Source organism: Gorilla gorilla, chromosome 3, assembly GCF_029281585.2.
Source record: "Gorilla gorilla gorilla isolate KB3781 chromosome 3, NHGRI_mGorGor1-v2.1_pri, whole genome shotgun sequence".
NCBI lineage: Eukaryota > Metazoa > Chordata > Mammalia > Primates > Hominidae > Gorilla > Gorilla gorilla.
In genome coordinates this window covers 196443916-196460409 of record NC_073227.2, presented here as the reverse complement: position 1 = coordinate 196460409, position 16494 = coordinate 196443916, and the positions used below count along the sequence as shown (strand labels likewise).

At 41.0% G+C, this 16494-nt stretch overlaps 1 long non-coding RNA gene across 5 annotated transcripts in view; it reads left to right on the top strand.

The window, feature by feature from the left end:
* Positions 1 to 407: 407 nt before the first annotated feature.
* Positions 408 to 16494, top strand: part of LOC134758374 (uncharacterized) — a 35196-nt gene continuing 19109 nt past the window's right edge. For 2 of the 5 annotated variants that reach the window (XR_010133549.1, XR_010133550.1), the window contains exons 1-2: positions 6745 to 8907; positions 15014 to 16015. This is a non-coding gene — a long non-coding RNA (uncharacterized lncRNA). Of the gene's footprint in view, positions 732 to 6744; positions 8908 to 15013; positions 16016 to 16494 lie in introns of those variants that run through there. The other 3 variants (XR_010133548.1, XR_010133551.1, XR_010133547.1) reach the window with 3 other exon arrangements.

The following is a 16494-nucleotide window of genomic DNA, read 5'->3' as shown; positions in this document are numbered from 1 at the left end:
CTTTTCCTTTAATCACCTAGCCTTGTTTCCACCTGAATTGACTCTCCCTTAGCTAAGAGAGCCAGACAGACTCCCTCTTGGCTCTTTCACTGGCAGCCCCTTCCTCAAGGACTTAACTTGTGCAAGCTGACTCCCAGCACATCCAAGAATGCAATTAACTGATAAGATACTGTGGCAAGCTATATCCGCAGTTCCCAGGAATTCGTCCGATTGATAATGCCCAAAGCCCCGGGTCTATCACCTTGTAACAGTCTTAAAGCCCCTGCACCTGGAACTGTTTACTTTCCTGTAACCATTTATCCTTTTAACTTTTTGACTACTTTACTTCTGTAAAATTGTTTTAACTAGATTCCCCCACTCCCCTTCCTAAACCAAGGTATAAAAGTTAATCAAGCCCCTTCCTCAGGGCCGAGAGAATTTTGAGCGTTAGCCGTCTCTCGGTCGCCAGCTAATAAAGGACTCTTAATTCGTCTCAAACTGTAGTGTTTTTCTAACTCGCTCGGGTACAACAGTTGGAGGCCCCAGCGAGATTTTAACGCCAGCGGGCAAGAGCCGGTCTCACTCCGGGCTCCCCCGGAAGGACGGCTGGCCTGTAGGGAAGCCGCCACCTGCAAAGACAAAATTTTCAGGTTCCCGAAGGGTGACCGTCTTCCGGAGGACAGCGGATCGACTACCGTGTGGGTGCCCTAAAATTCAACATCTGAGTCCTCAGCTTCTGACCCCGGGGTCAGGTAGGTCAGATTTGACTTCGTTCTGGTTCTGGTAAGAGGGAAGCAGCCCTGACGAGGGCATCCCTCTTTTGACTCTGCCCATTACTCTACGACGCTAGAGGGTTGAGCCTTGGTTTTCTGGTGGGCACCTTTGTGTCTTGGTTTGGGTGGGAATGGTCCTGACAGGGGCCCTCCCTTGACTCGGTTCACATCCCAAGACGCTGGGGAACTGAGCTTTGGTTTCTGGCAGACCGGTCTCTCTCTCTCTCTCTTCTTCTCTCCCTTTTTCTATCTTTCATCCTTCTTTTGTTCAGGGTGCGGTGGCTCACGCCTGTAATCCCAGCACTTTGGGAAGCCGAGGAGGGTGGATCACGAGGTCAGGAGATCGAGAGCATCCTGGCTAACATGGTGAAACCGTGTCTCTACTAAAAATACAAAAAAAAAAAAAAAAATTAGCTGGGCATGGTGGCTGTCACCTGTAGTCCCAGCTACTCAGGAGGCTGAGGCAGGAGAATGGCGTGAACCCAGGAGGTAGAGCTTTCAGTGAGCCGAGACTGCACCACTGCACTCCAGACTGGGTGACAGAGCGAGATTCCGTCTCAAAACAAAACAAAACAAAACTCTAATCCTTGAATGCTCTAGGAGACTAATTTGAGTAATAATAAAACTCCGGTCTCCCGCACAGCCGGCTCTGCATGAATTACTCTTTCTCTATTGCAATTCCGCTGTTTTGATAAATTGGCTCTGCCTAGGCAGCAGGCAAGGTGAACCCCTTGGGTGGTTACAGCAGTAACCATTTATTAACATGAAAATATTATTTCTAGAGTTCTACAAGGTAAATAGCCAAAATAATGTTATGTAAAGTTTTTTTCTTTCTAATGAAGAAAAGATAATTCCCATGTTCATTGCACATCATTAACAAAAACAGATATGAAAATAACCTAAATGTTTATTGGCAGAGGAATGGATAAACAAAATGAGACACACACACACACACAATGGGATATTATTCAGCCTTAATAAAGAAGGAAATCCTGCCATTTGCAACGATAAGGATGAACCTGGAAGACATAATATTAAGTGAAATGAGCAAGACACAGAAAGACAAATACTACTGGGAGGAGCGAGTGTGCACTGGGGTGGGGCCTCGGGAGGTTTGCTCATTTTTGCAGCAAGGAAGAGCCTGGCCTCTCATCTTCCTGGGTGGTAACCTAGAATTCAATCTGTGAGGTGGGAAACCTGCTAGCACGACTCTTACTTTGCTGAGAGTCTCTGTTTCCATTTTTTTCTTTTTTGACCAATAAATTCCATTTTTCTCACCCTTCTGTATGTCTGCAAGCCTAATCTTTCCTGGTCGTGTGACAAGAACCATACACTATGTGATTTCACATATATGTGGAATCAAAAAAGCTGAACTCATAGAAAGAGAGTAGAAAGGTGGTTACCAGGGGTTGAGGTTAGGAGAAATGGGGAGATGTTGATCAAAAGGTAAAAACTTGCAGTTTAAATGCAAGTTCTGAAGCCCTAATATACAGTATGGTGAATATAGTTAATAACAATGTATTATATGCTTGAAATTTGCTAAAATAGTAGATGTTAAGTATTCTCACTACAAAAAATATATATAACCATGTGAGGTGATGGATATGTTAATTAGCTCAATCATGGTAATCATTTCATATGTATCAATATATGTTTACATAGATTGAAATATCACATTGTATGCCTTGAATATTTACAATTTTTATTTGCCAAGTATACCTCATTGAAGCTGGGGAAAAAAGATTATTGATCTATAAATACTTAGAATCCCAATGTCTGAACTGCATTTTCAGAGGAAATCAGCCATTGACTGTCCCAATCTGCAGTAGCAGCCATATGAACAAGGCATCAACTAGAAGCTGGATTTGTTCAGGTAGACAAATCTAGTGGCAAGGGCAGAGGAAATCATCTGATGCCAATCACAACAGACCTTTACTTTGAACTCCTGACCCATAACCTCAATCATTCAGCCACATTATAGGAGCCATGAAAGCACTGAAACTATAAATTTATATAACTATAAATGTATATAATTTATAAAGAATAACCAAATTATTCAACCTGCTCTATCCTGAGGCCAGCATGACAGAATGAAAAGGTTGGGTCAGCTATGGCATTTTGACTTTTTACCTTTTCATGCAGGTACCTAGTAGAATGGTCCTCATGCAGTTAAAACAGTTTGGCTCTTTAAGAGTGCTAATTTGGTTCAATCTTTTTTTTTCTTTCTTTTTTAAATCAAATCCTCACATCTCAGATGACTGGTTCAATCTTATTTGTAGATTAGAGAGAGAGACAATAGTCTAGTCGAAAATTACTGATATGAGCTCAGAAGCCATCTATAAAATAAAGCTCTCATTTATATTATATTTTGTGGTTTTGCCTTAGCAGATCTCTATCAGCCCTCAGAGGGCATCCTGAAGGATACTAGTCAAGTGAAAAGAATGCTGAAAATGTTGTCTTAAGGAACAAGTGAGATACGTGGACGATTTTTAGGCAGATTTGGCATCAAAATATGGGCTAGGGTTCCTCTCAAAAGAATCTGAGAAATTAAGAAAAAGACCATGATTAGGGAAAAATGGCTAATATAGTGATGGATAGAAGTAAACATATAAATATGAAATAGAAAGGAAGTAAAAATGAACAAAAAATAAAAGACAATGCTCAGTTAACAAAACGTAGTGTTGTATCTTCTCCTGTTCTGATTTTACCACACACAGGAAAAATTAAATAAATACTGGAGTAAAACTGGCAATAGTAATTTTCAAATATGAGTTTAGAAGCACTTTTTTTAAAAAAAAAGGTCAAAGAAAGAAATGATCAGGTTGGGCTAGTGAAGTTTAATGTGATGTGCCCACTATCAGCTTATTTTAAAGAAATTTAGATGACATAGTAAATAAGTCAAGTCTCCTTCAATGAAAAGCAGATTGATTTTTGCGACTTGTGGTACTTGGATGATCACAAGGCCTGTGTTACCAGGCCCAAGGTGTGCCTGAAACATAAATCCTGAGGCCACTAATAAGGAGCTCTGACTTCAAATCCTCAAGGAATCAAGCAGCAGTCCTGTGGACTGAGTCGTGTTGCCTTGGGCTATAGTTTTTTTTTTACAGCCTCCTGGCTGGCAGCCAGCAGAAGAACAGCATCTGAAGACAAATCTGAGAGTGACTGCTCACAGTGCCAGAGTATGGAGTGAAAATGGTGATTAGAAAGAAGGACAATTGGCAAATTTTCTGCACCTTCATTAAGATGTTTAAAAATCCACACTTATTTGTGAAAGTCAGGGATGCTTAAAAACTGCTTCCAGCATTCAGGAAAAACAAGAGAACCAGAAGCAAGGAAAATACATGAAAAGGAATGGAACAATGTAATTTCGAATCTACAACACTGTTCAATGGATACTGTGGAAGGAATCTAGGAAAATGAAATGAGTTTCTTTCACATACATGTTCTAGCATAGGAAGAATTCTAATAATATATTCCTCAGAACTTGTGAGTAATCTGGAGTAATATTCATCAAAACATTGCAAGAAATGGAGGATTATTATGTTGTTCTATCACCATATGAAATAGGTGACACCATTAGCAACAAGCATTATTTCTTTTTTTATATTATTATATATTTTATATAGATATTTATATTATTTGTTTAGATTGCTCTTAGAAGCACAGCCAGATCTGTTTAAGGAATCTTATCTAAGGCTTCCAGTTAAGATATAATCAATTAACATTTTAAATTATATAACCTGACTCTTGTTTGTTTTGCAGTTGATACGGTTTAAAAGAAAATAAGTATAACACAAAAAATAAATGCTTGAGGGGATGGTTATGCCATTCTTTCATTAATCACAATAATGATGTGATTACTTCACGTTGCATGCCTGTATCTAAACATCTCATTTTTTTTACCCCCAAAATATGTATACCTACTATGTACCAAGAAAAAGAAAAAATAAAAATTACTTTGTACCCACGAAAAATAATTAAAATAAATTTTAAAAAATAAAAATTATGGCCGGGCGTGGTGGCTCACACCTGTAATCCCAGCACTTTGGGAGGTCAAGGTGGGCGGATCACGAGGTCAGGAGATCCAGACCATCCTGGCTAACACGATGAAACCCTGTCTCTACTAAAAATACAAAAAATTAGCCGGGCATGGTGGCGGGTGCTTGTAGTCCCAGCTACTCAGGAGGCTGAGGCAGGAGAATGGCGTGAACCCAGGAGGCGGAGCTTGCAGTGAGCCAAGATTGTGCCGCTGCACTCCAGTCTGGGCGACACAGCCAGACTCCATCTCAAAAATAAATAAATAAATAAATATTATTTTTATTGTGATGATCTGTTGGTTATATCTTTCACAAATAAAGTATGGTGGGGGCCTGGCACATTGGCTCACACCTGTAATCCCATTACTTTGGGAGGCCAAGGGGGACAGATTACCTGAGGTCAGGAGTTCAAGACCAGCCTGGCCAACACAGTGAAACCCTGTCTCTACTAAAAATACAAAAATTAGTCAGGCATGGTGGTGGGCGCCTGTAATCCCAGTCACTCAGGAGGCTGAGGCAGGAGAATTGCTTGAACCAGGGAGGCAGAGGTTGCAGTGAGCTGAGATCATGCCACTGCACTCCAGCCTGGGTGACACAGCAAGACTCTGTTCCCCCCAACCCCCCCCCAAAAAAATATATATATATACATATAGTGGAGGGACTCACAAAACATTTAAACATTTGGCTGCATACTTTTCAAAAATACGAAATGTTCAAAGATTGTTTTGTTAAATACGATTTATAGGAGGCCATGGAATGAGGCTCCTGCACTAAGCCTAACACATCAAACCAATATGGAGTTTAACTCTAGCAGCTGAGGTTTAGTTAATTTCAGGAGGCACTGTAGCCAATTTATCAATAACTGAGCTGTCTCTACACTGCACTTTTGTTTCCTGTAAATGCTGTCAGATCATGTTATTGGTTGGAGCTTTCTAAACCTGCTATTGTTCAATGAGCTGCTGATTCACGAATCATTTTTGTTTTTATTTACACAAATAAACTCAAACTTATCTAAGGTTTTCCTTTATTTCCATTTAACACTTCAAAGGTCTATTTTTGATAAATATTTATATAAGCAATTAGATTATTCTCAAAAGTTAAAAATATTTCACAGAATAAAATTTGGTCTGAGGGTCTTTCAGGTTAAGAATGAGGTATTTGAGTGACCCCGGCTTTCAAAAATTAGCAAAACTTGTGTAGAACATGGTGCAGATTTCAATGGGTGAACTTGATAACAATTTTTTTTATTTTCATGCAACAACTACTAAATAGAAAAGCATATTAAAATATTTATTTCTCCAAGTAAATTGTCACATTAGAAATATTGGTATTTAATTAAACTTTTGTATCACTTCCTCAGAACAGTGATTATTTTGGGCAAAAAAATAAAAAAATAAACTACCTCTCTGTGCTCTGGACCTCTCTCCTGTACCTTCAGGACAATACTATTTTGGAATAATCCAAGCCAAATTGACAAAAAAAGATCCATAGCTGGTGTCATTTGTAAGTGAAGACAATCATTGACTTTTGTAAATATTCTCTATTTTTAATTATACAAGTCAGGCCTCTGAGCCCAAGCCAAGCCATCACATCCCCTGTGACTTGCATGTATACACCCAGATGGCCTGAAGTAACTGAAGAATTACAAAAGAAGTGAATATGCCCTGCCCCGCCTTAACTGATGACATTCCACCACAAAAGAAGTGTAAATGGCCCATCCTTGCTTTAACTGACGACATTCCACCACAAAAGAAGTAAAAATGACCGGTCCTTGCCTTAAGTGATGACATTACCTTGTGAAATTCCTTCTCCTGGCTCATCCTGGCTCAAAAAGCTCCCCTACTGAGCACCTTGCAACCCCCACTCTGCCCACCAGAGAACAACCCCCCTTTGACTGTAATATTCCTTTACCTACCCAAATCCTATAAAACAGCCCCACCCCATCTCCCTTCGCTGACTCTCTTTTCGGACTCAGCCCACCTGCACCCAGGTGAAGTAAACAGCCTTGCTGCTCACACAAAGCCTGTTTGGCGGTCTCTTCACAGGGATGTGCATGAAATTTGGTGCTGTGACTCAGATTGGGGGACCTCCCTTGGGAGATCCATTCCCTGTCCTCCTGTTCTTTGCTCCGTGAGCAAGATCCACCTACGACCTCAGGTCCTCAGACTAACCAGCTCAAGAAACATCTCACCAATTTTAAATCCGGTAAGCAGCCTCTTTTTACTCTCTTCTTCAACCTCCCTTACTATCCTTCAACCTCTTTCTCCTTTCAATCTTGGTGCCACACTTCAATCTCTCCCTTCTCTTAATTTCAATTCCTTTCATTTTCTGGTGGAGACAAAGGAGACACGTTTTATCCGTGGACCCAAAACTCCGGCGCCGGTCACGGACTAGGGAAGGCGGCCTTCCCTTGGTGTTTAATCATTGCAGGGACACCTCTCTGATTATTCGCCCAGGTTTCAGAGGTGTTAGACCACGCAGGGACTCCTGCCTTGGTCCTTCACCCTTAGCAGCAAGTCCCACTTTTCTAGGGGAGAGGCAAGTACCCCAACCCCTTCTCTCCATGTCTCTACCCCTTCTCCGCATGTCTCTACCCCTTCTCCGCATTTCTGGGGGGCGAGAAACCCCCAACCCCTTCTCCTTCACCCTTAGCGGCAAGTCCCGCTTTTCTGGTGAAGAGGCAAGTACCCCAACCTCGTATCTCTGCACCCCGATCCCTTATTTCCATGCCCCGACCTCCTATCTCTGTGCCCCAACCCCTTCTCTGCTTTTCTGGAGGGCAAGAACCCCCCACCACTTCTCCCTGTCTCTACTCTTCTCTGGGCTTGCCTCCGTCACTATGGGCAAGCTTCCACCTTCCATTCCTCCTTCTTCTCCCTTAGCCTGTGTTCTTAAGAACTTAAAACCTCTTCAACTCTCACCTGACCTAAAATCTAAGCATCTTATTTTCTTCTGCAATGCTGCTTGACCCCAATACAAACTTCACAGTAGTTCCAAATAGCCAGAAAACAGCACTTTCAATTTTTCCATCCTGCAAGATCTAAATAATTCTTGTCGTAAAATAGGCAAACGGTCTGAGGTGCCTGACATCCAGGCATTCTTTTACACATCGGTCCCTTCCTAGTCTCTGTTCCCAGTGCAACTTGTCCCAAATCTTCCTTCTTTCCCTCCCGCCTGTCCCCTCAGTACCAACCCCAAGCGTCACTGAGTCTTTCTAATCTTCCTTTTCTACAGACCCATCTGACCTCTCCCTTCCTCGCCAGGCCGAACTAGGTCCCAATTCTTCCTCAGCCTCCGCTCCTCCACCCTATAATCCTTTTATCACCTCCCCTCCTCACACCTGGTCCGGCTTACAGTTTCGTTCCGTGAGTAGCCCTCCCCCACCTGCCCAGCAATTAACTCTTAAAGAGGTGGTTGGAGCTAAAGGCATAGTCAAGGTTAATGCTCCTTTTTCTTTATCCCAAATCAGATAGCATTTAGGCTCTTTTTCATCAAATATAAAAATCCAGCCCAGTTCATGACTCGTTTGGCAGCAACCCTGAGACATTTTACAGCCCTAGACCCTGAAATGTCAAAAGGCTGTCTTATTCTCAAAATACATTTTATTACCCCATCTGCTCCCTACATTAAATAAAACCCCCAAAATTAAATTCCGGCCCTCAAACCCCACAACAGGATTTAATTAACCTCACCTTCAAGGTGTACAATAATAGAAAAAAGTTGCAATTGCTTGCTTCCACTGTGAGACAAACCCCAGCCACATCTCCAGCACACAAGAACTTCCAAACGCCTGAACTGCAGCGGCCAGGCATTCCTCCAGAACCTCCTCCCCCAGGAGCTTGCTACAAGTGCCAGAAATCTGACCACCAGGCCAAGGAATGCCTGCAGCCCAGGATTCCTCCTAAGCCGCATCCCATCTCTGCGGGACCCCAATGGAAATCGGACTGTCCAACTCACCTGGCAGCCACTCCCAGAGCCTCTGGAACTCTGGCCCAAGGCTCTCTGACTCCTTCCCAGATCTTCTTGGCTTAGCAACTGAAGACTGATGCTGCCGATCACCTCGGAAGCCCCCTAGACCATCACGGACGCCGAGCTTCGGGTAACTCTCACAGTGGAGGGTAAGTCCGTCCCCTTCTTAATCAATACGGAGGCTACCCACTCCACATTACGTTCTTTTCAAGGGCCTGTTTCCCTTGCCTCCATAACTGTTGTGGGTATTGACAGCCAGGCTTCTAAACCTCTTAAAACTCCCCAACTCTGGTGCCAACTTAGACAATACTCTTTTAAGCACTCCTTTTAGTTATCCCCACCTGCCCAGTTCCCTTATTAGGCTGAGACACTTTAACTAAATTATCTGCTTCCCTGACTATTCCTGGATCACAGCTACATCTCATTGCTGCCCTTCCTCCCAATCCAAAGCCTCCTTTGCGTCCTCCTCTTGTATTTCCCCACCTTAACCCACAAGTATAAGATACCTCTACTCCCTCCTTGGCGACCGATCATGCACCCCTTACCATCTCATTAAAACCTAATCACCCTTATGCCGCTCAATGCCAATATCCCATCCCACAGCATGCTTTGAAAGGATTAAAGCCTGTTATCACTCACCTGCTACAGCATGGCCTTTTAAGCCTATAAACTCTCCTTACAATTTCCCCATTTTACCTGTCCTACAACCAGACAAGCCTTACAAGTTAGTTCAGGATCTAAGCTTTATCAACCAAATTGTTTTGCCTACCCACCCTATGGTGCCAAACCCATATACTCTCCTATCCTCAATACCTCCCTCCACAATCCATTATTCTGTTCTGGATCTCAAACATGCTTTCTTTACTATTCCTTTGCACCCATCATCCCAGCCTCTCTTCGCTTTCACTTGGACTGACCCTGACACCCATCAGGCTCAGCAAATTACCTGGGCTGTACTGCCTCAAGACTTCACAGACAGCCCCCATTACTTCAGTCAAGCCCACATTTCTTCCTTATCTGTTACCTATCTCAGCATAATTCTCATAAAAACACACATGCTCTCCCTGCTGATCGTGTCCGATTAATCTCCCAAACCCCAACCCCTTCTACAAAACAACAACTCCCTTCCTTCCTGGGCATGGTTGGATACTTTTGCCTTTGGATACCTGGTTTTGCCATCCTAACAAAACCATTATATAAACTTACAAAAGGAAACCTACATCCTAACAAAACCATTATATAAATGCACAAAAGGAAACCTAGCTGACCCCATAGATCCTAAATCCTTTCCCCACTCCTCTTTCCATTCCCTGAAGACAGCTTTAGAGACTGCCCCCACTCTAGCTCTCCCTGACTCATCCCAACCCTTTTCATTACACACAGCCGAAGTGCAGGGCTGTGCAGTCAGAATTCTTACACAAGGACCAGGATCGCGTCCTGTAGCCTTTTTGTCCAAACAACTTGACCTTACTGTTTTAGGCTGTCCATCATGTCTCCGTGCAGCAGCTGCTGCCACCCTAATACTTTTAGAGGCCCTCAAAATCACAAACCATGCTCAACTTACTCTCTACATTTCTCATAACTTCCAAAATCTATTTTCTTCCTCATACCTGACGCATATACTTTCTGCTCCCCGGCTCCTTCAGCTGTACTCACTCTTTGTTAAGTCCCACAATTACCATTGTTCCTGGCCCGGACTTCAATCCAGCCTCCCACATTATTCCTGATACCACACCTGACCCCCATGACTGTATCTCTCTGATCCACCTGACATTCACCCCATTTCCCTATATTTCCTTCTTTCCTGTTCCTCACCCTGATCTTGCTTGATTTATTGATGGTGGTTCCACCAGGCCTAATTGCCACACACCAGCAAAGACAAGCTATACTATAGCACAAGCCACTAGCCTGCCTCTTAGAACCTCTCATTTCCTTTCCATCGTGGAAATCTATCCTCAAGGAAATAACTTCTCAGTGTTCCATCTGCTATTCTACTACTCCTCAGGGATTATTCAGGCCCCCTCCCTTCCCTACACATCAAGCTCGAGGATTTGCCCCCACCCAAGACTGGCAAATTAGCTTTACTCAACATGCCCTGAGTCAGATAACTAAAATACCTCTTAGTCTAGGTAGACACTTTCCCTGGATAGGTACAGGCCTTTCCTACAGGGTCTGAGAAGGCCACCGCAGTCATTTCTTCCCTTCTGTCAGACATAATTCCTCAGTTTAGCCTTCCCACCTCTATACAGTCTGATAACAGACCAGCCTTTATAGTCAAATCAGCCAAGCAGTTTTTCAGGCTCTTAGTATTCAGTGAAACCTTTATATCCCTTACGGTCCTCCGTCTGCAGGAAAAGTAGAACGGACTAAAGGTCTTTTAAAAACACACCACACCAAGCTCAGCCACCAACTTAAAAAGGACTGGACAATACTTTTACCACTTTCCCTTTTCGGAAGTCAGACCTGTTCTCAGAATGCTACAAGGTACAGCCCATTTGAGCTCCTGTATAGACGCTCCTTTTTATTAGGCCCCAGTCTCATTCCAGACACCAGAACAACTTAGACTGTGCCCCCAAAAAAACTTGTCATCCCTACTATCTTCTGTCTAGTGATACTCCTATTCACCGTTCTCAACTACTCATACATGCCCTGCTCTTGTTTGCACTGCCGGTTTACATTGCTTCTCCAAACCATCACAGCTGATATCTCCTAGTGCTATCCCCAAACTGCCACTCTTAACTTTTGAAGTAAATAAATAATCTTTGCTGACAGGACTATGCTAAATCTCCTTAGGCACTCTCTAATCAGATGTCCTGAGTCGTCCCAATTCTTAGACATTTTATACCTGTTTCTCTCCTTCTTTTATTCCATTTAGTTTCTCAATTCATCCCAAACCGTATCCAGGCTATCACCCATCATTCTATACAACAAATGTTTCTTCAAACAACCCCACAATATCACCCCTTACCACAAGATCTCCCTTCAGCTTAATCTCTCCCACTCTAGGTTCCCACACCACCCCAATCCCGCTTGAAGCAGCCCTGAGAAACATCACCCATTCTCTCTCCATACCACCCCCCAAAAATTTTTGCCGCCCCAACACTTCAACACTATTTTGTTTTATTTTTCTTATTAATATAAGAAGATAGGAATGTCAGGCCTCTGAGCCCAAGCCAAGCCATCGCATCCCCTGTGACTTGCACTTATACCCCCAGATGGCCTGAAGTAACTGAAGAATAACAAAAGAAGTGAATATGCCATGCCCCGCCTTAACTGATGACATTCCACCACGAAATAAGTGAAAATGGCCGGTCCTTGCCTTAAGTGATGACATTACCTTGTGAAATTCCTTCTCCTGGCTCATCCTGGCTCAAGGGGTCACAAGGCCCACTGAGCACCTTGTGACCCCCACTCTGCCTGCCAGAGAACAACCCCCCTTTGACTGTAATTTTCCTTTATCTACCCAAATCTTATAAAATGGCCCCACCCCTATCTCCCTTTGCTGACTCTCTTTTCGGACTCAGCCCGCCTGCACCCAGGTGAAATAAACAGCCTTGTTGCTCACACAAAGCCTGTTTGGTGGTCTCTTCACAAGGACGTGCATGAAATTATGAATACATAATAATTGTACATATTCATGGGGTACATGTGATCTTTTGATATAAGCATACAATAGGTAATGATCAAATCAGGGTAATTGAGACATCCATCACCTCAAGCATTTATCATTCCTTTGTGTTAGGAGGATTCCAATTCCACTCTTTTAGTTATTTTGAAATACACAATAAGTTATTGTTAACTACAGTTTAATGTGATTCCAAACTTTAGGAGATAATGGTCTTTTTTATTTTTGCCTTTAATTAGATTTTTCTGTAGGTCATGATGCTTTTGACCATTTTCTTTCTTCAAATTCTTACTTAACTTTGGCTTACATATAAGCAGACTTTTCGTTTTCCTCTTAACTCCCTGGGGTCTTTCTCGTCCTTTTCATGAGACCCACTCCTCTGCTTGGCTTGCAAATATTCCTGATGTCACAGGCTGTATCCTTAGCCTCATGCGGTCCTTCAACAATATGTTCTTCCCAGATAAACTCATTTAAATCTCTGTGGATTCTGCTGCCAATTATATCCCAGATGTACATTTGGAATCCTAATCTCCCATGCTATCTATATATCACTGCCTAATTGAAATCTCTGCCTGAGTGTATAATAACACTTAAAACCAATTGCGTGAAACCAATTTTTAACACTCCTTTATGGTTCTAGGTATTAAATTGGCTTAACTTTGGCTATTTCCCACCGTGGAAAATGTCACTGTTATCATCCCAATTTCCTAGGGCAAAATCTGGTGATCACCCATCTCTGCTCTTCCCTCATTGACTCTTCGTTTTCTTTCAAGTCCTCTTTAATCAAGTTCTCTCTCAAGTTTGTTTTCTCTATTTTCAATTTCATTACCTTAACTTGGACCTTTATTATAATCATCAGTATTGTTCATATCAGAGCAAAAAAAAAAAAAAAAAAGAGCCAACTCTGCCTTCACACTATAAATGCTGCTATAGACAACTTTTTAAATGGCAATAGGTCGTGTTACTAGCTTAAACCTTCATGCTTTATGCTTTTTTATTCCTATCAGATATATTTACAAATAATTAAGTTTACGACGTAAGCTCTTCATTATCACTTCCTTCCTTATTCTGGGATTTCACTTTCTGTTACTTTCACACCTATTTTTGCTTCAGCTGTGAATAAATATTAGCAGTTCTCTAAATGTGTAATGTGGCCTCACTCTATCATCAACTTGGTATTTCCTCTGATTGGAATACTCTTCTCTTTTCACCTCATATTCTGTTATAATTTTTTCTCAAATTTCAGTTTAAGTATTGCCTTCTGAGAGCTTTCTGGATTCATGCCAAATCCCTTTTCTCTACCCTTATCCTTTCTATCATAATACATTGCATTTACTTCTACTACTTATTTGTTTCTTTTTTCTCAATAACTGTAGCTATTTGCAGACAAAAGCATGTCTTATTCAGGTCTATGATTTTAGCTTATGGTATCATGTCATAATGATTTCATTACATAAATATCTACTGAATGAATGACTAAATAAAGGGCCAGGGTACTACTGAGGAAAAGCAATCTTTGAGAGGCAATGCATGAGGTAAGTAGGAAGATACAAAAAACAAACTTTTCCAATAATTTTACCAAACTTGTCTTTGTCAGGTCAGATAATTAACCTATGATATTTCAAGATCTATGATTTCCAGGCATTGAGAATGACATATCCCAGCATTTAAAATGTCCATTTTCATTGGATAAACTTTTTTCAGATTTTCCTTGGCCCTTAATACTCAAGCAAATTTTATTTTCTAAGTAGATATGAGTTTAGGTGTCACTGTAACTTTTCCACCTCTATTTGTTAGTCTTTACATATTTTCTGATTTATTTGAACTCATCAATCATTTTAATTGAATAAATCCACCAAAAAATCAAGATGGTAATTCAAAATGCAACTTAATAACAATTATATTTTAAAATATAATATTCAGACAGATGAGCTACTAATATTAGAAATTAACTAGTCTAACATCTTCATTTTGAAGAATCTGAGGTTTCAATGGATAAGTTAGTTACCAATCACACAGTACACTAGTGATTTAGGGATTCATCCTGGGATCTATTTAGTGAATAAATCTTTTCATTAAAGAAATTGTCTGGCTATTGTAAGAATTAGCCTCAAATGTTATTACCAGCGTTTATTTAACAAGGTTTGAAAAACTAGACTAACATAAATAGCTGCTGTTTTTAGCATGGTCTGGCATTATCAGAATCTGTTTGCTAAAATATGTTTGCTAGATAGAGCATTTAATATGCCAAAGCATATTTTTAAAAATTTAAAAAACATGACTCTCATGCAAATATAGAATGAACACATGCCAAAGATTTTATTTTACACCGTAAGTCAAAGGGATGATGACACAAATTTGCTAATAGTCATTTCTCAAAATCCACAAGGAATTGGTTCCAGGAACTTTTGTAGACACCAAAATCTGCAAGTGCACAAGTGCTCAAGTCCTTTATGTACAATGGCATAATATTTGTATATATATAACCTACACAATCTTCCCATATACTTTAATCTCTGGATTTCTTGTAATACCTAATACAATGTAAACGTTATATAAATAGTTGTACTCTATTTTTTTAAAAAAAATTGTGGTTTTTTTATTGCTGTTTTTTAAATTATTTTTTTCAGAATATTTTCAATCCATAGATGTGGAACTCACAGATGTGGAGGATGGACTATAGATACAAACTGGTTAGTGCCTCACATGCTGAACAGAACGAATGCAAGATAACATAACTTCATAGTATGTGAGCTCTTCTCAGATAGTTTATTAAAAAGACATACATGACGCTTTCCTTAATATATTTAACAACCCCAAGGCTAGTCTGTCAAATAAAAAAAAAATGAAAAGGACTCACAGTCATTTGTTTTATTTCTGAAGTTAAACAAAAAATAAAATTCTAAGGTCCACCAACCATCTGAATGAACTCCTCTCAGCTACGGGCATTCCTGAGTTAACCTGAAAATCCAGTTCAGGTTATGATGACAAAGGGTGTTGGACATGCCTCACTATACCCTCCAGCATTAACATTAACACAGACCTTAAGTCTGATAAGAAACGTTTGCAATCTATTTTCTGTGAAGCCTGCTACCTGGAGGCTTCATCTGCATAATAAAACCTTGGTCTCTACAACCCCTTATTTTCACCCAGATATTCCTTTCTACTGACAATAACTCTTTCAAACAAATGTCAATCAGGAAACATTTAAATCTATCTATGACCTGGAAGCTCCCCGCTATTGAGTTGTCCTGCCCTTCCAGATGGAACCAATGTAAGTAAATCTTCCAGGTATTGATTGATATCTCATGTCTCCCTAAAATGTATAAAAGCAGGCTGTACCCTGGCCACCTTGGGCACATATTGTTGGGACCTCCTGAGGGTGTCACTGGAGTGTCCTTAACTTTGTCAAAATAAACTTTCTAAATTGATTGAGACCTGCCTCAGGTATTTGGGGTTGACAAACTGATAACCACGAAGGGATTCTGAGTGGAGTTTCCCCTGACTTTTGACAAATCTCATATCGGTGCTTGGTACCAGCTTGAGAATTCCTTATGGTTCAAACCAATAGGATAATTTGCCAAGACCCAGGAGCTCCCCTCCCTCCATAGGATCCCCAATCTCATTCCCAGGTAAGTAGCTGAATTGGGGACTTTTGTCTTGGAAATTATCCTTAATGACTAAAGGTTAAAATTGACAACCAGTTGAGCATAATTTCTCCTTACCGCAAGAGCACTCAAAGACTATATAGTTGGTTTTGTTGTTGTTGTTGTTCTGGTCTTTTTCCCATCGGATTTGACCAACTCTACTCAAATTTGTCAAATTCAAATGAGAATCCCAGATTATGGGCAACAAGACTTCTGAATTGGCTAAAATTTCTCACAGCTTCAAAAAGAAGAAAACAACAACAACAACAAACCATGCACTTGGTTTCTATGTTTGCTTCCCTTCTTAAAAACAAAACTTTCTTTGTTTTGTTTACTTTTCTTTCACCCTATTCCTGCTTTCCCCTTTGCTGTCTTCAGTACCAAGAAAAAATCTAGAGAAGGCTTCTAATGACTCAAGCCCCTGAAAGAACTCAAAACAAAGATGCCACTCATCCCTTTTGGGG